The 26,262-nt window shown below is 45.7% G+C and overlaps 1 protein-coding gene across 3 annotated transcripts in view; it reads right to left on the minus strand.

The window, feature by feature from the left end:
• Window positions 1-26,262, minus strand: part of Trappc9 (trafficking protein particle complex subunit 9) — a 454,043-nt gene that overhangs the window by 255,200 nt on the left and 172,581 nt on the right. The gene's annotated exons all lie outside the window — the stretch shown is intronic.

Raw genomic sequence — 26,262 nt, forward strand, 5'->3', positions numbered from 1 at the left:
CATGAGTTTCAGAACTGGCTGGCTGACATGTACAGAGAAGCCAGCTGGGATCTTGATGGCACTGGCTGCTCATGCATTTGGGTATTTGTATTGCCACCTTGACAACATTTAGCCTTCCTATCCACGAACATGGTATGTCTCTGCGTTCACTTAAGTCTTCTCTAACCTCTCCCACTGATGTTTTATGGTGATCAGAGTACAAATCTTACACTTCATTTGGTTATTTACACTTACTTTATTATTTTTGATACTATTATAATCAGAATTTTCTTAACTTTGAATCCTGACAGCTGAGTTGCAAATGCACAGAGAGAGAGATTCAAGCAATTTTTTGAGTATGGACCAAGTATCCTGCAACCTTCCAGGACTCATGTACTAGTGCTAGTGTTTTAGTAAACTATGTGCGTTTTTCTATAATACAACACCATATCATCCACAAGTACAGGCATTATTGCTTCTCCCCTTCCACAGGAATGGAAAAAGTGGACCTTCTTGTCTTCTTCCTGATCTTAGCGAGGGAAACTGTCACAGCATAAAGTGTGGCGTAAACTGGTTTTTCTTAGATACTTTTACTCATTTAGGAGATGCACTGTTATTAAATGAGGCTTGGGTTCAATTTTGTGTCCTGTTTTGTCAGGAAGGGACTCTCAGTGTCTTACCTGAAAATTCATCCTCTCTGCAGCTGCCAGAATGATCCTGAGATAGTGCAGAGCTACACGAGTCTGCTGTGACTTTGTGCTTGGACTTCAGGCCCCGCCACCCACGCTGCCACCCACGCTGCCACCCACCCCTCTCACCACTTCACTTGGCTCTTTGCCCTCTCCTAACAGACTCTGCTACTCTTTCCCTCCACAATTTTGTTTTTTATACCATTTCTGTATTAAATCCAATCCCTATGATGACTCATTTTCCCATATAATTCTTTTAAAATCTTGTGTGATTTTATCTGGAATGTTCCACTAAATGCCATCTAGTTGTATTTCCCTTCTGCTGAGAGACCAACATCTATGTTCGTGTGTTATTACAACTTCCAAAGTACAGTCCACTCTTACCCTATGGATCTATCTCCCACTGATAAGTAGTGAATTAAAAGGCACTGTCTTTGGATTACTGACCTTTATTTCACAGCATTTAACATAGGATTTGGCATACCAAACGCTAAAGGAATAAATTAATTGAATGAATTAAGAACTCGTCAATCAATGCTTTGCTCTCCTGACAAAATATTTTTCTACAGTGTAAATTTTATTGTACTATCTAGTTACTAAATATCACATCCTCCACCCTTTGCAGTCAGAAACCACCCTGCTGTCTTCCCACTCCACCTCTGAGCTCTAGATCGGTTCATTCACCTACCTTCTCAGCTTGTAATTTCACAAGCACACGTTCCCTTTCCCCTGTGTCCCAGCCTAATAATGATTCTGTCAGTTACCCCAACACTCAAGACAGAGCCTTACAAGTCCTTCTCTCTACATTCCACCACCAAGGGTGGGTGGGTGACCCTTTTATTGCTCCTAGGCAACTCTGAAATCCACCCACTTCTCTAGCATTATGCCTCCACCTCCCACCAATCACTCCTGCTTTGCTCCTGATCCTCACTGTCAGCTGGCTTCGCTGGGGTCAGATCCACTTGCTCCTGAGGCTGCTACCTATCTGAAGGCCCTCAAGAAGCAGCTACACCTCCAGTGATGGATGCCACACCCCACAGTGGCTGTGCATGCACCATAATAGCCCATTCCACCACCCCTACCAGTGCTTACTCAGCCTTCTGATCTGAGCTTGAACATCTGACCTTGATAGGAAATCCTGAGGTGGTACTCTCAGGTGAAGGGTGGTCCCCTCATCCAGGCCCAGTCCAGAGCCTCACAGAACCATGGCTCTCTCCGGAGTTTTCATTTCCATTTGAAATAAGCTCTCACTGGAATCAGATCACTGTAGAATACAGGCTACAAGCCTCAGGAAGAAGCAGTGGTACCATGCCCCTTAGCACACTGCACGGGCTCCCCAGAAGGCACTCAATCCAGTGTGTGCATAGTAAGATCACCCTCACTGCCCCTCGCAGAAAGAAATGGCTCCACAGGCAGTGCCCGCATCTTGATATGGCACATGGGATCTTTTAGCAGAAACTTCTGTCTACTTCTCTCCCTCATGGGTCTTTGAGTTCACCTGTCTTGCCCTGGCACTCAGCAAACACTCAGTAAACGTCTTAAAATGCTGGGAGCTACCATGTTAAAAAGCAAAACTTTCCACCAGCAAGGTCAGGAGATGGAGAAGGATTTCTAGCCTGGGCCTGTTCTGCTCAGAGAAGCCAGGCCTAGAAGAGCCAGGAACTCCTCAGGGCAAGGCATCACTACCACAGACCGTACCAGGCTTCAGCAGACAGAGTTTCAACCACCAGGGAAGCCTCAGGGTGGTAAACAAAGGAGGGCCGGCGTCCTCATCACTCAATGTGACCAGCAAGGGCCACGCCATTGCTGCCGTGCCATGAGAAGAAGCCCTGCACTCAGCAGAGATGCAGCCAGAGACAAAGGGAGCAGCTGGGAGAAGACTTGACCCACAATCGGGAAGAGCGGCAGGTGCTGCATGGACTCTCACAGGCCTTGGTGACTAACAACCACATTCATAAATTAAAAGTACAGTCTTATTTGTCTTAATACATAACCCTCCAGCCAAAATAGATATATCTCTGTGAATCTATTGACATTTGACCCCCCCCCCAGGCTGTCAATCAATGCCCCAAACTGTGAGAAAAGTGAAATCAATTGAGGGTATAATTTGGTCTTTGCAACAGTTGCCTGATTGATTGGTGATGCCTAATGGGAAAGGTTTATGTTATAGCGACAGCAAAAAGAGTCATTTTGTGTTTTCAGAGACACTTGCAAACCTCTACAGTGGCTGTTGTCTGAGTGCTAAGGGCATCCTTTGTTTGGAGGCCCTCAAGGACCTTCGGATCAGAGAACCCAGAACGACCACATCAGGGCCTGATGGACAAAAGGCCCTGTACTCAGGCTCAACCCCTGTGTTGTCTGTCGTACGATCTCTCTGATCACAATGAAAGCACACTGGCTGGGGAGCAAGGAGACCTGAGCATCTGACATAACTCAGAGGTGCAGCAGCTCTGCAGTTCCAGCACGGTGGTCACTTCTGACACCTCGGTGCCTGCCTCTGCCACGCTCAGATGCCGCTGATGCCAGGCCAGGGCTCCGCACTCATGTGGAAAAAGGAGAAAGTGCTGCTTAAAGCCTGTCTTTATCACTGCCGGCAAAGGATTCTCAATCGCTATTACTACTAATGCTTTTTAATCACAACTTTGCTTTCTTTCTCCCATCACACAAGAAAAAGACCACATGATTCCTGAGCAAATCTGGCAGCTGCCTGGATCTGAATAAGAACCTGGATCAGTCCTGCGAGGTAAAAGGAGAACTGAAAGGCTGGGGCCTGGCCCAGCTCCCTCTGCCTACAGCTCCTCCACGGTCACAGAGGACACGGACACAGCCTTCGGCTGGGAAGGAGGAAAAGGATCTGTGTTTGAGTCACAACCAGGAAGGAACATGCACAGCCACCAACACAGGGAAAGTCACAGAATCTCTAGAACAAATGTATGGCCAAGAAATAGGTTTAAAAAAAAATACAGAAGTGCAAACACAGGCAGAATGGCAGAAAATTATAATGTAAGGAGGAGAGAGTTTCAAAAACACAGGTTTAAATAAAACAAGCACAAAACCACTTTGCTGCAGCAACGCTTGAAAAAGCTTCCTCTTCCATTCACAGCCCTTCGTGCCGTCTCTCTGGGGACAGCTGGGTAGCAGGAAGGCAAAGGCCCACCACAGTGGAAGGCTATGGGAGCCACTGTCTGGGAAAATTCTAGCTCAATGCCAGGAGACAATGCAGCCCTCAGAAGCTGCCATCCAGCTAAGGACTAAGGACTCTATTCAAATAAAACCCCAGCACTTTTTTTCAAGCGTGATCCTCCGGTGCCAGCTCTTCACTGTGGCATAGATGTTCTTGCCGACTAAATTCAGTCATCTTTTTCTAAGGGACAGGGCTCTTTTTATAAGATTCACACCGTCTCTCTGTCAAAACATTAGGAAACAAAAAGAAGAAAAAAGAAGGTTTCCTGTAGGCCTACAACCTGGATCGAACGCTCATTTACATCTTGTGTCTGTTCTTCTAGACTTTTTCAACGCTGACTTCTCAAGGCATGTGTGAGAATGGGATCATATCCTTCCTTCTGGTTTATGATTTGCCCTTTGTTTACTAAGTCACAGCTATCTTTCCATGTTAATATATGGCCTTCTAGACCTTCATTTTTAATGACCCTGCATCAAATGGATTTATCATCATTTATTTAATTAATTCCCTGTTACTGGACATTTATGATGCTTTTAAATAATCCTGGTATTATAAATAATGCCATGACAAAAGATGTAGTCCACACATCTTGGTGCATCAGCCCACTTTTTTTTTCTTAACATAAACTAAATATGGAATGGTTAGATAAAAAGATTTGTCATTGGGCTGGGAAGGTGGCTCAGTGGTAGAGTGCTCGCCTGACATGCATGAGGCCCTGGGTTCGATTCCCCAGTACCACATAAGCAAGAAGAAAAAAAGCCAGAAGTGGCGCTATGGCTCAAGTGGTAGGGCACTAGCCTCGAGCTGAAGAGCTGAGGGACAGCGCCCAGGCCCAGAGTTCAGGCCCCACAACTGGGGAAAAAAAAAAAGATTCGTCCTGGCATGAAACCAGATAAAGCTCCCCAGGGACAGCCACATCCCAACATGCAAAATCCGTAGAGAAGATCCTTCAGGGGTGGCCAAGCAGGGGAAGACTGTGGAGTAGCTCCACTGCCAACACGAGGTCCAAGTGAGAGAAAAGGGCCTTGGGTTTGAGGAGTGGCTAGTACTTCACTGCACACAGGTTCCGTAGATAGAGGGAGGGCTGTGTTAGCGGTGCTGTGTTAGCTGGAGAAGGTAAGGAAGCAGTTCCCCACCCAGAGCCTCCAGAATGACATGAGCCTGGGGTTACTGCCACGTGAGAGCTCCAGCCCCAGAACCACGGGGCAGCAGGCCACTAGGCTTCATAGTATTTGTTGCAGCCGCAGCAGCAGTAAGAGAAAACAAGACATATTTGGATGTTTTTACAGTATGATGCTCCTTCTAAGGCAAACTGTACCGTATTAGACCACTGAGTGTGCCCTCCTCTGTGGTTCTGTCTGGGAGCTGTGTGCCAAGCACGAGCCTGCGCAGACCTCATCCTTCTCCTAAGCTTACAAACATGGACTTACCTGACACCCTTCCCACTCAACAGACTACAGATCAAGGTCTGGTGACTGCCACAGACACCTCCTCACTCACCCGACCACAGGCAGCAGCGCCTGTTGCCGGGGCGCCCTGCTTTCTGCACTGGCAATGCTGGACAGCATGAACAAAGCAGCCCCGGCAGGGGGCTTCTGTGCCAGCGACCCCAGGGGGCTGGCAGGAAGCCTGAGCCCCACCCCCCAAGCCAGCACTGCAACCAGCCCCGCCTGCCAGCCCCCAGCTCACTCTGCTGTTTGCCTTTTGTTCTGATGCCTAAAATCCCAGAGCTAAGTTAGATTTTCTTTTTTACTCCTGTCCACTCATAGCAGAAGGGGGGTTCAACAGTAATTCTGTAGAGGCAGACAGCACACTTCGAACATGTGAAGTTTAAAATTAAATCTATATATTTCCCATGATAGAAGGCAGGGCCCTCATCCTCAGATCACCACGAACCCCGTCAAGACAGCGTGCCTGCCATACTCCCCCATCCAACACGTTCTCCAGCTCCTCAGCAACTGCAAGTCCCCCTCCCCTCCACGCCACCGCCACCGCCCGGCAAAACCTCACCTCCCACCTGCTTCCAAGTCAAATACACAAATCGGCATCTGAGGCAAGGAAGAGAGCACGATTCTAAATGAAGAATATTTCAGCCAACGGTGGAACTTCTGCAGAAACCCATCTACCTTGTGTCTCTACGGTAAAGAAGGAAGTCAGTGCTCTCTACAGACCCAAAGACAGTCGAGCACTGCATGCAAAAGAGGAGTGGGAATAAAAAAATCTAATGATCAATCCATCTTTCAGAACAAGACTTCTAGAAGGTACCACACCAGTGGTGCTATTCTGTGAGGAAGGGCAGCCCTGTGTGGTGAAGTGGATGAACTGCAGGGCATTGCGTCACCTGCCAGCTGCCCACAATCCCCTCCCTCACACCAGAGAAGACAGGCTAGGGGCCTGCTTGCTGCCCCCCCCGCCCACGTGACAGAAGTTCCAGCTCTGTTTAACAGCCTAGGTGGACGGTTTTATGATGAAGACGGTTATGATGAACTATCCTGAGTTTTTAAACAAGAGCACCTGCCACTGAGTTCCGAACATCCACTGCATGTATAATGTCTCCAGGGTTAAGTCAACTGCCCGGCGTGGTCAGGAGCAGCTGTTATGGTGCCTGCCTTACGGGGAGGAGGCTGAGGCCGGAAAGGGCTGATGTTTCCTGCAGAGTCTCCGGCTGATGACTGGTAGGCCCCAGTGCAGGAAACTGTTTCTTCTACAGCAAGAACTAGAGCCCCCCGATTCCTCCTCTTTGGAACAGACTCACATATGACCCATGGAACTTTCTGGGAGGCCACTGGGCTCTGGGCACTTGCACACATTACCTGTACTCATACAGCACCCAAGGTAAATCCTACCCCAGACTGAAAGATGGAAAAGCTGATGCTCAAAGACCCAGTGCCGAACCAGCAAGCTGCAGACAAGAGCCGCTCCCTGGTGGCTCTGAATGTAACTGTTCTTTCAGCCATGTTATATGTCTCCAACAGAGACCCAGCGGTCTAAACCTGGGCAGAGAGAGGGGAAGAGAGAAGTATCTGCAGGAGGTACAAAACAGCCATGCAGTGCAGACCCTGCCCTGCCCGGGACGCCTGGCCCTAACACACGGCCAGACCAAGGCCAGCAGAGGGAGCCTACAGGGTGAGCACCTTTGCTCTTCTCACCTCTGTTGTCTTCTCTGGATGTGAAGTCCTGGCCCCAAGGGGACTGCGGTTAAGATGCCAGTTGTCAGCTCACGTGACCATCGGTCAGCCTTGAGCTTTGCCTGTCACTTTAGGTACACATTCACTAGGCTGCACCAACAGACGAAGACGACAATATTGAAATGGTCCCTATTCTCTATCAAGAAACCCCAAAGGACAGCCGCAGAAACAACGGCAGCCCCCCCCCCATCTACTTTGCACACATCTGTGCACACCCACACATCCTAGGCCAACCTCGATAAACTCATGGTTCCCCAGACTAGTGCTGGCCTGACTGCGCTGCCCCAGGCTCAGCGCTGCCCCGCGTGCTCCAATGTGAGCCAGATAGCGGATTTTCATTGCGGTGCTCCTGGCAAGAGTCTGAGTTCCTTAAAGATAGTCCTATCTCATTTGGTCTGTAGTCTCAGGACTGAGTTCGGGGCTTAATACATAGACGTTCAATAAATATTTACTGAATGAGCCCAGAATGATGCAACGCTATGCAGCCAGCCACCACGGCAATAATGAAATTAGAGAGGGAGGAGTGGAAGGCCACAGTCCTGTGGTGACAGTGGTGACAAGCACCCGACGGGGCGAACGTCCCTAATGCCGCGGAATCGTACACTTAAAACTAGCGGCAGTGTCAACGCTATGCTATGTGCACTTACCACAATGTGTGAGCCGCACAGTCGGTCCTCCTTCGGCTGCACAGAGCTGCCTCCTTCCTGCAGCCACGTGCCGCTGCCACTGACCGCCTGCCTGGGCGAGCTGCAGCCCTCCCAGAGCCATGCCCCAGGGCCGTGAGCCCCGTTCCCTGAGTGAGGTACACCAGCCTGCTCTACCTCACAGTGATATCAAGAGTGTATTTCGTGAGGCCCTAACCTGGCTGTGAACTCCTCACACAGAAGGACGGCCCTCACCCAGAACTGCACCAACAAAGAGCAGTGGTCCAGCAGAGGGGTCATGTCAGGCTCTGGGTGGGCATGTCATTCCCCACCAGGGACACTCAGTCCAAGTCCAATGCCGGCTCCCTGCCTACTCACCCATCTAAAGAGTGCTGGAGTCCTGCGCAGTAACATCAGAAAGCAAGTGAGGTGGGGCAGAAGGCCGGAGTACGTGTAGAGCAGAGCTGCGCCTTTAGTGGAAGCCAGCCTTGGGGTACCCTCTGCGCCCTGAAACCAGATCAATCTATTATACAGAATACATTTCCCATTGATTATCAAAGCGCCTGTTTCAATAAATTGTCTTTCAAAGGGGAAGTGGGGAAAGCAGGCACACGAAGACTGTAATTACCAATTCAGATCTCAAAGGATAGAATGGATAAGGTCAATGAAAAAGTCTATTAACTCAAGGACCAAAAAGAGAGCGGTAAAAAGGTTACTGACTTAGAAAGGAGATTTTTAAGAAAAAGGGAGAAGAACTTGGGATTAATTAACAAGTGGAAAAAAATTATGAGGATCTAAAAATACCTCATCAAAGAAAACTTCTAACTTCAAGCCTTAACGAACACAAGATATGAAGAACTAAGGAAGATTAAAATCTTTATCACACATCAAAGTATGTGGCATCAAGTAGAGAGCCACCTCGTGACCCCCACACCTCCGTGGTGTGCAACTGCTGTCAGCCAGAGGTTCTAGGCAGTGGGGCATTAAGAGACCTAAGACCCAGGCCATGATTTTCACCACCAGACTTCACATAAAGGGCAGCTATGCCCCATGATTACTCCCTTCATTCCAGGACTAACTCCCTTCACTTCATGTCATCTGATGTCAACCCACACGTAGAACAGAACCTTCTAATAGCCGAGTAAGGTCCTCAACTTCCACAGTGCCAAATTCAGCTGGTATTTTTCATTATTTTCCCACTGGATCTACCTGTCATGAATCACAACTTAATGGATATTCCTTTGGTTTCTGTGACCTATCTTTTTGTTAATCTCTTCATTTTCCAACCCTGATACACTGAGGATGCAGAACTCCAGCACTGGCCCCATTTCTTCTCGTGGAAGATCGCTCTCCGAGTGATTGGCGTCCCTTTGGGGCTGTCTTTTCCCCTTACCTTGGGCTGCCATGTCTCCATCTCTGGCTCACTCAGTTGGACAACTAGTGATTGCCCTAAGGGTCTGCCTGTCACATTGCAGCCACAGACTCAGCAGGTCTAGGCAGAGCTCAGTACACACCTGCCACGTACCTCTGTCCAAAAGCCACCAGGCCAAAAACCAAATTCTACCTCTACCGCATCGTATCAGTCTCTGGTTTGTGGATCTAACTATCTGAGTCCGTCCTCTGTGTCCAGCCATTTTTAACACTGGGTTCAGGCTTATATTATCTCTTTGCTCCACATTTGCAGTCACTGTCCCTCTCTCAAATTTAAGGTTAGCAGGCTGCTGGAATTCTGGGGCCACAACACACAGTTAATGTACAACATCTGGCCAGGAGATTAAAAAGCCTCCGTGTGGCCTGGCCTCACTTGCTGGTAGCAAAAAGGCAAAAGGATCTTGAGAATAAGTACATATTGTGCAGAGGAGGGAAGTATCCCAAGTGCTTCAATCCTGACATCCACTTTAGGAAGTGAGTGCTACTTCATTTGACAGATGAGGAAACTAAAGTATACAGAGTTGAAGTGAGGCCTGGGATCACATCCATGTCAGTAGTGAAACCACAACTCAAGCCAAGGCAACCTGCCTGGAGCCCATGCCACGAGCCACTCTGTTCAGACCTCTGTCTTCTCTCCTGCATTGTCACTCATCACTTCCCCACTAATATATGGCCCAAAGGGATGAAAACATTTCCCCCTCTGCACCTTTCCTTATTCTTGCTGCTGATGTACTGTGTTCCAGACCAGTTCTTAGGGCATTGGCTCACGTTTCCCAGGGAACCCATGCACCATCTCCTTCAGGAGCACCTTCTGTACACACCCATGAAGGCTCAGCTGGTGTGGCACAGACACCTCAGAAGAATGACATTAATCATGATGCCCGACAGGCAAGATAGGAAACTGGTTAACACCAACCACTGTGGGTTGTCTGTACTGGTCAGGCTGATGGCTTCGTGTGCAGAGAATTTAGTGGAACACTGACTATGAGTGCCATTACTCCAATGTCCTGGTGAGAACTTAGAATAAGACATACTCTTCTTTAGCAACGAGGACACTGACTTAAAGATCTTTCCTCCATACTTCCTCTTGACCTGTACACTCCTCCAGGGCCCTCCCGAGTCAGGGCACAGGCTGGGGAACAGGGTAAGCAATGGCAGACAGGTGAAGAAGCACAAGAGCCTCACTTTGGAAGGCCCGGAGTTCACGAAGCAGACTGGATTCCAAGCGAACATGAGGAACCGTGGTCAGTGGTCAGTGGATGGCACCAGGAGTGGAGTCTCATGAGAGGCATTTCTAGTGAAGCATACCCCAGGCCACCCCATTGTCGGGGACAGGCAGAACAACTCCACGGGTGAGGACACGGACTGGCCTGTAAAGCTAAGAATGGTAGAGGAAAGGGATGGAAGATCGGGACTGGTTCTTATCCTCTGTGCCTAGAGCTGGGCTGACTCACAGCTGGCCTTCTTCTGAATGTTTCTCTGGCCTCCTCCCCTGGGAAGCCACTCCTCTGTGGCTGGGCTTCCATTTGCTGTGTGTCCCCAAATCCCTCTCCACCTTACCAGAACTCAGATGGCATCCATGCAGCAGATGGAGGGAAGGCAATTCGCCCTAAACCTCTCCAGAAAAACTGCCATACATTCTCCAACATGCTACTGAATATAAAACCCAGGTTTCTGAATCGCTCAGACATTCGTATCTGCTGCAGGTCACCTTGATTTTCATCCTCTTACCAGGTCACAGGACCAAGGGGTTGAAGGGACAGTCCCTGGTCTAAAACCAGTGCATATAAGGGAGGCCTGCATTCAATCTCTATCACACGCACCCCAAAGAAACAACTTCTGATTGGATTGAGGAGGTTGGAGTCTGAGGAATGAATGTCAACATTATGTTACACGGTGGACAGGCAAAGAGAGAACAGCTAAGTCACTTGGGCAGTACTAGTGATAATGACAATGTAGTGAAGGATGATTGGTTGTGTCACAGGTTTTTATGAGAGGGTTACAAAAGTAAGAGTTAAGTGGTCTAGAGATTGAAAGGAGAAAGGGGAATGGTATTACGCAGATCATGTGCCAAAAGGGCGATGGGAAGACTTGACACGCTATTTAATGTAATTCTCACCCTGGCCCAAGACAGGCAACTTGATCGCCAACTAACAAGTATGGAAACTGAAGCTATAAGAATTAACTGCTCGGGCTGGGAAGGTGGCTCAGTGGTAGAGCGCTTGCCTTGCATGCATGAAGCCCTGGGTTCGATTCCTCAGTACCACATACACAGAAAAGGCCAGAAGTGGCGCTGTGGCCCAAGTGGTAAAGTGCTAGTCTTGAGCAAAAGCAGCTCAGGAACAGCGCCCTGACCTTGAGTTCAAGATCCAAGACTGGCAAAAAAAAAGAACTAACTGCTCAAATCTGTCTCCCTGGTGAAAAGACAGTTACTACACTGGACATGTTGGGTTTATAGGGCCACAGGGCTGCTCAGGCATCCATGTGGGCATATCCGGAGACACTTAGGATGGAGACAAAGGTAGAGGATGGAGCTGAGAATGAGTGTGGTGATGATAACATATCATGAGTATGAACGATCACCTCTTCTTTCCTCATTTCAAAACCAAAAGGCCACGCAAAAGCCCACCAGGTATTTCTACAAAGAAACTACGCTGGTCTGAGCTCATTTCCACTTTCCTGGTGAGTGGCTGAGGGAAGGTTTTCAGCCCGCAGGAGGGCTCTGCTCAGAACCAACTTGCTCCATGAACAGTGGGACCCCAGCACCCACAAAACAGGACAGAGGACCTAGCAGCCAGTTCGTGAAATGAGGCCAGGCCACCATCTGTGCTCCTGAACAGACACTTTTCCCCTCCACCAGGCAGCTCACTCAACCAAGAGGCTAACGACAGGCTGGGGAAAGGCACGGAGATGTCTAATTAGTGTGACATCCTTATCACTGTCGCCACATGGTCTTGCCTTTCAAAGTGATAGGGTGACTTTTAATTTTCAATACTTTTTGTAATTGAGGTGAGGTTGACAAAACATTAACTATTTTATAGTGAACGATCCAGGAGCAATGAGCGCATTTAGAGTAAACAATTCAGGGGCATTTATGGTGTCGTATATCTGCCACTTCTATCCAGGTCCCAAATTCTTCTATCACCCCAAAAAGAAAGGTTGTGCCCTTTAGGCTACCGCTCTCCACTTCCTGCTCGGGACCTGCAGATACCAATCAGCAATGTGACTATTCTGAATATTACATATAAACAGGATCACATACATCCACTCCCTTTCACTTAGCACATTCTCAAGCCTTACCCCTGGTACATCTACCCACATTTCCCTCATTCCTAGGGCTGTATAATGGCATCTGTTGGTAGGTATCTGGGCTCTTTCCACATTTTGGCTATTGTGAATTACACTGCTCTGAACATGTGTGCATTTGCTTATTTGAACACTTGTCTTCAGTTCTCGTTTCTCCATACCTTGGAGAACAGTTGGATCATATGGTAACTGCATGTATCACTTTTGGAGAAACTAGCAAGCCCCATTTCTCCACATTCTTACCCATACTTGTTAGCTTCCAGGTTTGTTTGTTCTGGTACCTGTACACTGTGGTTTTGATGTTCTCTGTAATTATTTTTCATTCCAAGTATAATTAATTTTCACTGTATAAAACTAATCATTTTTGTTGACCTAAAAATAAGTGAGCTTGCTCATGGCTCGGCAGCAATGTACACAATCAACTTACCTCCCTCACTGTTAATGCCCCACCTGTCTCCAAGGGGAAGTGGGCACCCCTGGAGGACAATCAGAACTGGAGGAAAAGCCAGAGCGCCCCCTGAAGGAAAGCATGTGGAGGGCAGCCAGTCTGCAGCTCAAGGTCTATTGATTCCTCTTCCCCTAACGAGGGCCCCATTTCCTTTAGGGGTCACACAGCTCCAGTACCTGGGTCAGCTGCTATGGGTGGGAGTGGCCACACCCAACCTGAAGCCCTCCTCGGCTTGTCCCACCTGCCAATCATCCCAACCGTGTGACTTGGGTAATAGAAACGCAGGTCCAAGATGCCTTGTCATCTTACACCTAGGAGAACATGGGCCTGGGGTTAGTCAGCTGTGTTTTTCCAAATGCAGCCTAAAGATGACATGCATCTGCAACAAGAAGAGGAGAGAGCAGAAAACAAACCCACACCTGAATTCTTCCACTAATGAGCCAGTATATTACCTCTGAGTAAACCACATAGCGGGAGCTTCTACCACTAACGACATAAAGATTCCTGGCACAGAAAGACTGGACTCAGAAAGACACAGCTCGACAGTACAATCTTAATGACGGCAGGAACGGCAGGTGCAGAGAAGGGGATGGAGGGCTGCTCCAGGTGCAAGGGGCATGAGCTGCTGCCCAGCCCCAGTGGGCGTCTGAGGCTGAGTGAGTGCTATGTGCCAACAAAGAGAGTCTTGAACGCTTCTGTTCTCTGCACTTCCTGTGGCACCAGGAAGAGCGCAACCAGGCTGAGACAAAGGACCAGCCTCACAGCCCTCTATGGGATGCCCAGCACAGAAAGATGCTTTAAGATGCAGTGACGGGGTGAATATGACTCAAGTTTCCTGCCTGAGCCTTGACCCAAGGCTGATCTGAGAAGCCCCATTCTGTGCCTGCAACGAGGAGCCTGAGCCCCAGCCTGGCCTCCCTCCTGCTCGGCTCCCGGGGGCGGAGTGCAGGGGCATACAGATCAGCAGGTACCCACCGTCATGGGTAGGTCTCTGGCTAGAAATCAAAACATCTTCCGCAGTCTTTACGCTCTCACACATGAGTGTACAGCTATATTGCAAACTACAGGCAAAAGGTGGCGAGGGGAAGTAGGGCCGAGAATACTAAATAAAGATGTAGCCGTGTTCACCCTGGAGTTCTTACTATTTGTAAAATGAGAAAGGAACTAGGAAACGGCTGGAGATTCATTTTCCAAAAAGAACATAACTTAAAACTAAGGCGTCACTGAGGGTCTGTGATTATCTATGCTTACAGCTGTATCCTGTTAAATCTTACAGGAGCTGTTAATACCAAGAACTAGAAATAGAAAGGAACAAAAGTAGCTGCTAGAATCAGAGACTAAGAAACAAAACAAAACCTCAGGCCTCTACTGCGAAGGTGTTCCTGCTCCCTACAGGCTTCACACAGGGCAAGGCCTGGCTGCGTGGAGAAGCCATGGGGGAGCAAGGCAGGAGGCAAAGGCTCTGTATTCCTGAGAACAGTCTGTGTGCCATCTTCCAGGGCCATATGTCATTTTTATAGCTCCCCATGCATTGAAAGTGAGACTCTGATGGAGGTTGTGGCACACTAAGCCTGGGCAGGGCCTCCGTGCAGAAACTCTCTGTGGTGCTGGGGATCAGTGCTCGTGTTCAGGAGCACTGCTGCAGTCGGTGGTACCAGGAAAAGGCTCTGAACCCAGACTTGGACACAGGATGCATTAACATCTGAGGGGCAAGCAAATTTGTGTGGAAGTTGACCACAGCGATGGCTACCACCTGCCCGAGAAAGTCGATGCACAGGGGAGTCCTGACACAGGAGATAAAGAGCCGGGCCCAAGTACTAGCAGGCCTGAAAGCAGGGACACACCTAAAACACAGCAGAGCAGAGCAGAGCAGAGCCCACTGGACCGACGGGGAGCTTTCCATAAGGGAGGAGGAGACCCAAGAGAGGTGGGACTAAAGAGGCAGCTTGTATCTGATTGAAAAAGGACTTGGATTTCAGTTTGAACTGTCTCTGAATAATGGAAGAGGATTTAAGAAAGGAAAAGCCTAATTAGATTTGAGCTTAAGAGATATTATAATAGTAATAATAGCAGTTGACATTTACTGAGCACTTAGAAATGCTCTACACCGTGCTAAATACCTTACAGAATTTAGAAAGTCTCCAGCACAAGGTAAGTTAACTATTGCCATTATTACAAATAATTCCCTTAATAATCCTACCAGGAAAGCACTATCATTTCCTACTGTAGAGATGAGAAAGCTAAGGTGCCAAGAGCTGAAGATGAGGTTGACTGAAGTCAGCAGCTAAGAGGTTGGGTCTGAGAATCTAACTACAGAAACTGTCTCTGAGCTACAACCCTTACTCACGATGGCAGAGAATATAGGAACAAAATGGAAGCCAGTAACCAGCCATATCTGCTGGTTAACAGCCAATACCAGAGAGTACGAAGCCCTAGGCATGGGACTAAGCTGGCTGAGACAGACACAGGAGTCAGAGAATATACATCACATGGTCTCTCCAATCTGCATCTTAACTTGATTCATAGTGAACAATCGCACCCAATTACCAGATATGATGCAGAGTTTATAACTGCAAGAAAGGAGAAAAGAAGGCACCATGCAGCAAGGGCATCAAAAGCCAGACCCATAGGTTATAAACATCTGCTCAGCACTCGATGCCTTCTAAAAATCGGCCTGTCAGAGTACCGAGCTGCTCCTCCAGGGGGAAACCAGCCTGCCCCCGTGAACATCTGTGGCCCTAGTCTAAGATACACACACACACACACACACACACACACACACACACACACACACACACACACACACACACACACACACACACACACACACACACACACACACAATGTCCAGGCAGGAAATACGCTTAGCTACTCACGCACATGGAGAAGTCTCAGGTGTAGGGGAACATTAGAGACAGGAGGAGATGTCTACTGGGCACACAGGCCACATTCCACCTGCCTCCGCCGCTCACTAGGAGGTGAAATCCGGTGAGTGGCTCTGAGAAGCACACGCAATGGGTGCTGCACACAGTCAGGAAAATGGAGTGCTCTCATCAATGCCTGTCCTGCAGACAGGCCTTGTAAATTCAGTAGGCGGAAGACCATTACTATAATTACTCAGAAGATGTGAGTTTGGTAGATAGGTGCAAGCGGACAAATGAGAAGGAGAAAAGAAGGATGAGCTTCAGGGACTTTTCCACTAATGTACCATTTGCCATAAACAGCATAATGGCCTCTTAGAGTCCTGGACAATTCAGTACATCCACAGGCTTGCTTGGCTCTCACTACTACCTAATTTCAGAATCTGTCGACCATCCCCCAAATCCTATACCCGTAAGCAGTCACTCCCAACCTCCTCCTCCCCTCAATGCCCTACCAGCGTCCGTCTGCTCTTGGTCTTATGGGCACAAGCACATAGAATTTCCCACCCATGGCATCATACAATAGGTGTCTGTCTTCTTACACTTAAGTTTTCGAGAGTTTTTTGAGCTGTGTGTCCATGCATCAACATTTTATTCTTTTTTCTGGCTAAATAATACTCTAGTATGGAAATGAAGCAGCCTGGTTATCCATCCACCAACCAAGAGACATGGGAGTTCTGGTTATTCATCCATCAACAAAGGGACAGGTGGGTTGTTTCCACTGTTTGGCTACTACAAACATTCATGCCCAAGTTCTTGCCTGGACATGTTTTTACGTGGACATTTGTAGTCTCTTGAATACATATCTAGTATGTGTTCACATCTTAACTCAGTGTTTAAGAACTACCTAACTGCTTTCCAATATACCTAGAGACTGCTTTTGTTTTGGTTTGGTTTGGTTTGGCTTTCTTGATGTGACATAAAGTCAAATAAATTTCTTAGGATTTGCTGGCAAAGAAAAATGTGGTATCTATTCTAAGGTCGCCTAGTTTCAATCAAGTCTCAAAATCAGAGTACCATATTTTCTATAGACAACCACTCACATTTCTATGGAAAACAGCACTTACTGCTCACAGGAAAATCATCCCACAAGAGGACGCCAAAGAAAATTCATCCATTAGCTCCCAAAATAATTGGTTTTTGAATTATAAACTTCCATTATGCAGAGTCAGTAAGAGATTTATGCTTTCTTTAAGGGAAAAGAAACAAGCAGAAATTGGCATCAGAGTTGCCACGGGAGTTTGTCAGCTCCTGCTGCATAGTTAATTAGTCTATTATGCAATTAAGCAAGCAACAATGCTATTCAACTTATATGCTTGACCAAGGTCTGAACAGTTTGTTCCAGGATGTTTCTTACTTTAAATCATTCACCCAACCCCCCCCCAAAAAAAAAACAAAACTGATGCCAAAATTTGGAGGCTTACATATAAGCTCACACTCCAAAGTAATCTGCACTTACTGATAAGGACAATTTTAAAAGCAAAAAAGTAATTGAGTTTCAGTACAGGCAGATAGAGCTAAAGGTCTATGTGTGAAACCACAGAATCTGAAGTTCAAATTTGGACACTGCCATGAAACATCATAGCCGTGTGCACACACGCGTGTGCGTGTGTGTGTGTGTGTGTGTGTGTGTGTATGTGTGTGTGTGCTTTTGTGCTCAAGACCAGTGCTCTACCACTTGAGTCCCAGCTTCACTTCTGGCTTTTTTGATGGTGAACATAATAAGAGTCTTACAGACTTTCCTGCCCGGGCTGGCTTTGAACCATGATCCTCAGATCTCAACCTCCTGAGTAGCTAGAATTACAGGTGTGACCCACCAGTGCCCAGCAAATGGAACCATCTTGAGCAAATGTTGAAGTCACTCAAAGCTCCATCCTGTGTGCAGTACGTCATGATAGCATGTGACCATACTGCCAGGCCTTCTGGAATGTATGTGTGCAGCGAGCACTTTGAAAGGATCGGGGATAATAAGGAAGAAGTTACTCTCTTATTCACACACTTGTTAAGCAAGGACTACTTATGCCCCACACTGGCCTATGCTTCGTGGGACAGAGACACAGACACAGACACACAGACACACACACACACACACACACACACACACAGAGTCAGAGCCTGGACCCAGAGGGGGGAATGATCAGTGTGCAGCCTGCGCTGAGGCACAGCGAGAGCACAGTGCACTGAACGCATTGCAAGTGGAATGGTGAGGAAAGGTCATCAAAAAGATGACTCCAAATGTAGAAAAGCTGTTTTAATCAATGGCACTGAGGAATAATTAATATGCAATAAAGTGCTGTCACGGTAAGCATATGCAAAACAATCTCTGACGAATGAACTCATTGCTGTAACCAACACAGAAGTAACATGCAGAAAGTCTCCACCACGTCTGAAAGCGCCTTCATGGCTCCCCGGGTCAATGCCAGTGTCTGCCCAGCAACCATACCTCCAAGCAGAATCAAAGCACCTGTGTGCCTGTGTGCCTGCCTGCTAAAGCCCAGCGATGGATGTGACCGATGCGGGTGTGGCTGGGTGTGGCACGGTTGGTTTCTTTCTCGTTGCCCAGTGGGACTCCATCTACAGGCACCCTGCAGCTACTTCTCCAGTCCCCAGTCCACAGACACAGTGGCTCCCAACTATTATCTGTTGTGCTGTGGAAACTTACATTTTCATTTTCTAGGGTAAAAACCTAAGAGCGGAACTGACAGGCCGTAGGGTAAGAAATAGTTTAATTTCATAGGAAACTAAATATTTTAATATTTTACCTTCTCATTACCAATGTTGGAGAGTTCCAGTTTCTTCATAGCCTTAGCAACAGTTAGAATGATCACTCCTAACAGAGGAGGAGGCAACAATGCTTGATAAGAAATGTACTCGTTATCTTGCCCATGTAACTGTAACCCCTCTGTACAGTATTTTCAAAATAAAAAAAAAATGGAATGATCAATCCTTAGTTCTAAGGTTCTACAACAGAGCTCATTATGGTCTTAATTTGTACTTTCCTACCAATAAATGATGCTAAGCTTCTTTTCAGGTGCCCAACTGCTATTTATGTGGATTATTATTCAAATCTTTTGCCTACTCTGAAAACCTGTTTCTTTGTCCTATCACTTATTGTGAGGGTCTTATGAATATTCTAGATAGACATTTTTGCAAATCTTTAATTCAAGGTCGAAGCTTGCTTTTTCATTCCCCTACAAGTGATTTTTAAAGGTTTATTGCTTAGGAAATCAAATTTACTATTTCATTGTTTATGGTTCGTGCTTTTTTTTTTCTTTTTTTGGGGGGGGCCCAGTTGTGGGGCCTGAACTCTGGGCCTGGGCGCTGTCCCTCAGCTCTTCAGCTCAAGGATAGCACTCTACCACTTGAGCCACAGCACCACTTCTGGCTTTTTTTTCTGCTTATGTGGTGCTGAGGAATCGAACCCAGGGCCTCATGCATGCAAGGCAAGCGCTCTACCACTGAGCCACCTTCCCAGCCTTGGTTCGTGCTTTTTTAAATTTTAAGTAATCTTTGTGCGACTTCTCCCCAGCCCTGCCAAGAAGAAAAGATTTGCTTCAGTGTTTTCTTCCAGAAAATTCACTGCTTTATCTTTTATATTTAGGTCTGTGACCCATTTCAATGTAACTTTTAAGTATATAAAGAATCAAAATTTATTTTTTGCATGCTGATAATTAGTTCTTCCAGAATCATCTGTTGAAAAAAAAACAATCGGTTCTCTCTCCCTTTAACTCACCTTGGCACATCTGACTGTCTATGAACGGCCTGCTGCTGAGCTGCCTGTCCTCGCATTGATCTCTGCATTATCTTTATGCCAGTACCACCCTGCGTAATTACTGTGCCTTCACTGTCTGGAACAGTTCAGCTCCTGTGGGCCTCCACATAAATTTTAGAGTAAAAGCAATCAATTTCTTTATTTAAGAAATCAGCCTGCTGGAAGTGTGGAGAGCGGTGCGTTGAATGCGAAGCTCCGGTGGATAGAGCTGTGGCGTCCACAGTAGAAACCTCCACCCAGGGCCATGCTCAGCTGTACAGGCTCCTCTCTATTTAGCTCTTTATTTCCTCACATCAGCCTTCTGTCCTTTCCAATGTGCAGTTCTTCTAGTTCTGAAATCATCTCCAAGTATTTAACTGTGTGGCTTTATAATACATGGTATTCTTAATCTCATTTTCCATTGATAACATACAGAAATAAAAGTGCTTTTTAATCAACCTTGTGGTTGATAAATTAACTTAGTCAAATAGACTTTCTGTAAATATTTCTGGTAATATTTTCATGAACAAGGAGTTTTATTTCTTCATTTCCAGACTGGGCACTCTTATTTTTATTTCATTTCTGATGTCACTAACTAAAGTTTCTGTACAAATGGTACATCAAAGTAGTGAGAGTTATGCCTAGCCTTCTAACCAGCTTTCAGAGAAAGGAGGTCAGCAATAAACACAATGTTTCTTCTAGATTTTTCTCTAGGTTTTTCTGCAGATGCCACTAGCAGTTTGAGCCCAGGAACTTCTCCATCTTGTTTCCTCAGTGTTTTGATATACTAAAAACGTCAAATATTTTGTCAAGGGTTTTCTAAATGCATTGGTGTTGTCTCCTTTATTCTATAAATATGGTGAAGTGTACTGACTGAATTTTGAATGTTTAACAAAGCTTATATTCTTAAGATAAATCCTACTGGATCATGACAAATTGTCCATTTTATATATTGCTTCATTTTCCCCCCTTCTTTTAAAAAGTACAAGTCTAACTGGGTGCTGGTAGCTCACGCCTGTTATCCTAGCTACTCAGGAAGTTGAGATCTGAGGATCAAGGTTCAAAGCCAGCCCAGGCAGGAAAGTCTATGAGACTCTATCTCCAATTAACCACCAGAAAACTGGAAGTAGCACTGTGGCTCAAGTGGTAGAGCCAGGTGCTGGTAGATCACACCTATAATCCTAGCTACTCAGAAGGCTGGGATTTTATGATTGTGGTTTGAAGCCATCCCAGGCAGAAAAGGTCATGAGACTAGATCTCCAATTACCCACCTAAAATATGGAAGTGGAGTTATGGCTCAAAGTGGTAGAGCACTAACCTTGAACAAAAAAAAAAGCACAGGGACAGCACAGCACCCAGGCCCTGAGTTCAAGTCCCATCTCTCTCTCTCTCTCTCTCTCTCTCTCTCTCTCTCTCTCTCTCACTCACACACACACACACACACACACAGTATAACTCTATTGGTGGAATCTATCTGCTCATTATAAGGATTTGTGCACATGTGGTCATGAGTGATACTGGTCTATACTTTCCTTATGAGGTCTCTGCACCTGAATAGAGTGAGCTTCATTAAATTACTAGGGATTATTTCTTTTCAATTTTTGGAGACAGTTTTTATAAAAATTGGCATCTCTGCTGGGTGTCAGTGGCTCACAGCTATAATCCTAGCTACTCAGGAGGCTGAGATCTGAGGATCATGGCTCAAAACCAACCCAGGCAGGAAAGTGCAAGAGACTCTTTCCTTTTTTTTTTTTTTTTTTTTTTTGGGGGGGGGGGGGGTCCAGTCGTGGAGCCTGAACTCTGGGCCTGGGCGCTGTCACTCAGCTCTTCAGCTCAAGGCTAACGCTCTACCACTTGAGCCACAGCGCCACTTCCGGCTTTTTTCTTTTTGCTTATGTGGTGCTGAGGAATCGAACCCAGGACCTCTTGCATGCAAGGCAAGCGCTCTACCACTGAGCCACCTTCCCAGCCCCAAGACTCTTATCTCCAATAAACAGAAAAAAGCCAGAAGTGGAACTGTGGCTCAAGTGATGAGTGCTAGTTTTGAGCAAAAAGAAGCTCAAGAACAGTGCCTAAGCCCTGAGTTCAAGCACCAGAACTAGCAAAAAAAATAGTATTTCTTCTTTATGGTAATATGACAAAAATCTACTGATGCTATATCACTAACACTTTATTTTGAGAAAGATTTTAAAATAATGAATTGGTTTTCTTTAAATAAAGTTCAATTTCATTGAGTCAATCTTTAGTGATGTATTTCTTTCAAAAATTCTTCCATTTCATTTAACTTACCAAATTTACTTATATGAAGTTTGTCTGTTAAAATCCTTTATTACTCTTGTAATGTCTGTATGAAAGACTGATATCTCTTTTTCATTCCTGATACTGATATTTTAAGTATTTTCTCTTTCTTATCTTGGTCAGTCTTGTTTGATTAAACCTTTTAAAGAACAGGCTCACAACTTTTTATGGGGAAAGTGTAAGGGGAAGGGGAAGGGGAAGGGGGAGGGGAAGGGGAAGGGGAAGGGGGAGAAAAATGAGGGGCTAAAAATGTTCAACAAGAAATTATACTCATGCCGGGCGCCGGTGGCTCACGCCTGTAATCCTAGCTACTCAGGAGGCTGAGATCTGAGGATCGAGGTTCAAAGCCAGCCCGGGCAGGAAACTCTGAGAAACTCTTATCTCCAATAAACCACCAGAAAACCGGAAGTGGAGCTGTAGCTCAAGTTGTAGAGCGCTAGCCTTGAGCTGAAGAGCTGAGGGACAGCGCTCAGGCCCAGAGTTCAAGCCCCATGACCAACAAAAAAAAAAAAGAAAGAAATGTACTCATTGCCGGGGCTGGGAAGGTGGCTCAGTGGTAGAGCACTTGCCTTGCATGCATGAGGCCCGGGGTTTGATTCCTCAGCACCACATAAGCAGAAAGAAAAAAGCCGGAAGTGGCACTGTGGCTCAAGTGGTAGAGCACTAGCCTTAAGCTGAAGAGCTGAGGGACAGCGCCCAGGCCAGAGTTCAGGCCCCACGACCAGACCCAAAAAAAAAAGAAAGAAAGAAACATACTCCTTGCCTTACGTATGTAACTGTAACCCCTCTGTACATCACCTTGACAATAAATTAAATTAAAAAAAAAAAAGAATAGGATCTCGGTTTTTGTTGGGTTATCACTGCTATTTTTCTGTTTAATTTCATTGACATCTGCTCTTTATTTTCTCCTTTATAGTTACTTTGAACTATTTTTAATCTCTTAAGAAGGAAGTCTGTTAATTAGTTGTAAAGCATTTTCCTCCTTAAATGTAAGTATCCGAACTATAAATTTCCCTCTAGTTTCAACCAGAAATCACAATGTGCTGTGCTTTCATTTTTCCCAATTCACAAGGTTTTCAAATTGCCTTATGATTTGCTTTTGTAGCCTATGAGTGATTCATAAGTATGTTAATTTCCAAGTATACTGAAGTTATCAAGACTTTTTATTGTTATTGATTTTCAATTTGATTCTAATATAGTCCTAAAATATTGTATGTGATTCATGTACTTTTAAGTTTATTGAGACTTGACATAACCATGAATATGTTCTAGCTTGCTAAATTTCAGTACATATTTGAAATCAAAGAGTATCATTTTGTTAAGTAGTCTACACAATCTATAAATGTCAACTAGATAAATTGTTTGTCTCATTCAAGTCCTCTATATCCTGATTGATATTATACCACCTTTTCTATCAATCACCAAGAAAGGAGTGTTCAAATCCCCAGTTGTGATTTGTCCATTTCTTAATTCAATGTTACCAGTTCTTTGTTTCATAAACTTTGAAGCTCTGTAATTTAGTGTATAGAAATTTAAGGATGCTACATCTTGAATGATTTAACCTTTCATCATCATAAAATGTTCATTTTTATTCCTGGTTTATTTCATTTTACATTAATAGCTTCCTGCTTTCCTATTGTGAAGTATTTGCACAGCAATCTACTCCCATCATTTTATATCAAATCTGTGTTTTTATATTTTAAATCCATGTGTTATAAAGAGCATATAGATGGGCCTTCTGTCTTATCCAATATAATAGTCTCTACCAAAAGCTGCCGTTTTTAGACCACTTACATTTAACATAAGCATAGACGTGGTCGGGTTTAGACCTCCCACGCGCCATTTGGCTCATCTCTTTTTTTCTTCCTCTTGTTCCCCTCTTTTCCTTTCATAGTTACATATTTTTTTAGGGTTTTATTTTACCTGAATTGTTGACATCTCAAATATAATGGTTTGAATTCTGCTGTATGATCATTCTGTGATTATAACACACATCTTGAGCTGATCACAAGCTATCCTCAAGCAGTGTCATAAAACCTTATATAGAAAATGAAGACTTCACATCATATTTCCATTTTCATCTCCCACCATATGCTTGGTTATATTTTCTACTCGATGTATGTTTTAAAAGCATTTTTGCTTAAGATACAATCAATTTTCCTTAAAAGAAAATTTTAAAATTTCAAAAAGCAAGTATGTAAATTGTTCTCTCTCTCTCGTTTTCTTCAGTCCTGGGGCTTGAACTCAGGGTTTCATGCTTGCTAGGCAAAAGCCCTGTCAACTTGAGACATACTCCACTCCAGCCCTTTTAGTTTTTAGTGTTTCTGAGACAGGATCTTACATTTTTAGCCAGCCACAGACTTCAATCCTCTTACCTTTGCCTTTCAAGTAACTGGAATTACAGGTGTGTGCCACTGAAAACATAGACTCCTTTTTGAGACAAGGTCTGGCTGCCTTTTTGTTGGCCTGGCCATGACACATGATCTTCCTATCTCTGCCTCTTATGCAGCTGAGAAATTAGAAGTGTGTCATACTTTCTAATCATGCCACACCCAGCTCTAGAAATCACTATTATTTGGTTAGACTTCTACTATTTCATTCCATTTCATGATCTGAGGCATCATTTCTTTGCCTTAAATAATTCTATGAACTACTCTTGAAGAGCCAGTTCACAGGAGATGAATTCACTCAGGGTATACCTGTATTTCACCTGCATTTTTTTTTTTGGGGGGGGGGTCTGGTTGTGGGGCCTGAACTCTGGGCCTGGGCGCTGTCCCTCAGCTCTTCAGCTCAAGGCTAGCACTCTACCACTTGAGCCACATTGCCACTTCCAGCTTTTTTCCTTTTGCTTATGTGGTGCTGAGGAATCGAACCCAGGGCCTCAGGCATGCAAGGCAAGCGCTCTACCACTGAGCCACCTTCCCAGCCCATTCACCTGCATTTTTTTAAAGGATACTTTTGCCACATATAGAATCCTAGGTTGCAAGTGTTTTATTTTACTAAATAAAAGGTAAAATCCTACTGTCTTCCGGGGCAGGTGTGCTAGCAAGACATCAGGTTGTTAGCATCATTCCCACACGGTGTCTCTAACTGGTTTGGACTGGGGAGAAAGGTGGGAGGCCTTGTTTGTTTTTACAGGCATGTATCACCAAGCTCAGTCCTTTCTGATGGTTAAAACTGTCCTCAATATATTTTCCAGCAACTTGATTATGATGTATCTTGTGTGATTTTTTTCCTCTGTCCTATCCTAATCGGATTAAGAAATTTCTTGGATCTGACGGCTTATCATTATCATTAAATGCAAAACCCCAAAATCTGATGTATTTATTCCATTTAAGGGCTTATGTATTTCTTAAGCTAAGTTTTCAGTGTTATCTCTTTTTTTTTTTTTTTTTTTTGATCCTGTCATGGAGCCTGAACTCTGGGCCTGGGTGCTGTCCCTTAGCTCTTCAGCTCAAGGCTAACGCTCTACCACTTGAGCCACAGCGCCACTTCCAGCTTTTTTCTTTTTGCTTATGTGGTGCTCAGGAATCGAACCCAGGGCCTCAGGCATGCAAGGCAAGCATTCTACCGCTGAGCCACCTTCCCAGCACCTCATTGTTATCTCTTTAAATGTCTTTCTCTCCAGGGTTTTTTCCTGCTTTCTGGTCCTACTTAACCAACACACACTAGTCTCTCAACCACCCCTCAGTGTTCCCTGGATTTCACTGAAATGCATCCTGGGAGGCCTTAAGATCCATTCCCAAATTCACTGAGCCTCTGTCTCCTCTGTAACAACCCATACTTTCTAACTATGCTACCTCAATAGCTATACCCATAGATTGTTTTTAACTTTAGAATTTCCGTGTGGCTCTTCTTCAGTTCACCTACCTTTGTTTCAGTGTGGTTTCATTTCTTCTAGTACCCTTCCGGCCATTTCATCCATGATGACGACCAAGTCTCCTAGCTGAAGGAGCATTCCCCCATCTGCTGCTGTAGACCTCCACGCAGCAGACAGCCTGGGTCCTGATGTGGTTTATGGGAAACAATGGACCCCACCTCCTCTGCACAAACTCTCCCACATGGAACATCCATGTCTGTGGCCTGGCAGTGCCTGTGAGGCCATTTATGGCTTGCCTGGCTGCTCCCCACAGGTGTCAGGAGCGCTGACCTCCTCTCCAGGACGCTGGGTCCTGGCACACTCCCCTGCCAGTCTGCACAGGGAGTATGGTCTAGACTTGTGACTGCAGGAAGGTCCTTGCGACTCTGTGCAGACACACCCCCTTTTCCACGTGAGCCCTGTGCGGCCTAGGAAAGTTTATCTAAGAAGTCATTGCAACTGCCTGTGTATTAATCACTTAGGTTTTGACCCTTTCCCTTGTTTCAGGTAGCTGGAAATCTTACTCACCACACTCTAGTGCATACATGTATCAAAACAATAACT

Source organism: Dipodomys spectabilis, unplaced genomic scaffold, assembly GCF_019054845.1.
Source record: "Dipodomys spectabilis isolate Male_0828 unplaced genomic scaffold, ASM1905484v1 ptg000264l, whole genome shotgun sequence".
NCBI classification, from domain to species: Eukaryota; Metazoa; Chordata; class Mammalia; order Rodentia; family Heteromyidae; genus Dipodomys; species Dipodomys spectabilis.